Below are 1,453 nucleotides of genomic sequence, written 5' to 3'. Positions count from 1 at the left end.
GTAACTAACTGGATTCCCAGAGAAGGCAAGCGGGTTAGGAGGAGACAGAAGGTTAGGTGGGCAGATGAGATTAAGAAATGTGCGATTATAAAATGGCAGCAGCAAGCACAAGACCGGACCACACACACACACACACGCACACACACACACACACACACACATATATATATATATATATATATATATAAGGGAAAGAAGTGTATACCTAAGGGCTCGTTTTTCCGTGTTTTAACACAATAATAATGACATATAACAGACAGTAATGCCAAGGAATGTACAGGGGAAGTTATTAAAACCAATGGAATGTAAATAGGAAGAAAGAAAAGTGGATGAAAAAATTACCAACTGTGAGCAGGAATCGAACCTACGACCTTCGAATTACGCGTTCGATGCTCTAACCACTGAGCTATCACAGCGGCCCTCCCTCCATCCACTTTTTTGGGTTTTTATCTGTGAATTTTTAGAAGTAGGATATATATATATATATATATATATATGTGTGTGTGTGTGTGTGTGTGTGTGTGTGTGTGTGTGTGTGTGTGTGTGTGTGTGTGTGTGTGTGTGTGTGTGTGTGTGTGTGTGTGTGTGTGTGTGTGTGTGTGTGTGTGTGTGTGTGTGTGTGTGTGTGTGTGTGTGTGTCGAACCACACGAGAACGGTGTGGTGGAGCAGTAGAGAAGGAGGAAGATGAAGACAAATGAATGGTTCATCGTATAACCATCACGTCTTCTTTCAAGAAGTGAATTTAAAAAGCAAGGCACCGTCCCACTCATGGCCTATCCCCCTAGGTGGGTTGTGCGAAGTTGTTGAGGAACCAACGAACCAACGTCTCCTGCGTCACACTAGTCAACAGGATCTACCGTGCCCTTCATTATGGCGACATCCAAGAAAGTCATCAACATCCCGAAGTACTCGGGAGCATCTGAGGACGTCCCCTTTCACAAGTGGCTCCGACCCTTCAAGGTGAGGACTGCGGCCGCAGCATGAACGGAGCGAGACAAGCTGTGCTACTTCTCCGGTTACCTTAAAGGTGAGGCTTTCCAATGGTTTTTCACCTAGGTTTTCGACACTGGCGCGTCTTGGGAGAGCTTATCTGAACGCATAAAGGAACGCTTTACGAGTGGCGTCACGGATCCTTTCCGCCAATTCATTCATTGCTGGTTGAGACCAGGCTAGAGCCTGAAGGGATACTATAATGAAAAAATGCCTCTCGGACGCCTCGCCGACCTAAGGACGCGCACCTTATATAAGGGCTGATCGACGGCCTTCCTGCGCATATAAAAATGGCGCTTGCTGGGCTTACCTCGTCTAGACTAGTGGCATGACTTACAGCTGCACTTCGTGTAAAGTGCACCATGCAGAGAGTGAAGTTGCAGTGCCTTCCATCAGCTGAGAATACAGAGATTAACGTACCAAGCGACAGCACTCGTCAGCGTCCACATAATGCAGAGGTAT

General features: G+C 46.4%; 1 non-coding gene across 1 annotated transcript; it reads right to left on the bottom strand.

Moving 5' to 3' along the window:
* Positions 1–343: 343 nt before the first annotated feature.
* Positions 344–416, bottom strand: TRNAT-CGU (transfer RNA threonine (anticodon CGU)). Its single transcript has one exon. It is a non-coding gene; the product is annotated as a tRNA-Thr (tRNA).
* Between the last annotated feature and the right edge of the window lie 1,037 nt (positions 417–1,453).

The sequence above is a fragment of the Rhipicephalus microplus genome, unplaced genomic scaffold (assembly GCF_043290135.1).
Source record: "Rhipicephalus microplus isolate Deutch F79 unplaced genomic scaffold, USDA_Rmic scaffold_133, whole genome shotgun sequence".
Taxonomy (NCBI): Eukaryota; Metazoa; Arthropoda; class Arachnida; order Ixodida; family Ixodidae; genus Rhipicephalus; species Rhipicephalus microplus.
The sequence above is the reverse complement of the archived record's forward strand: the minus strand, read 5'-3'. Positions and strand labels throughout refer to the sequence as shown.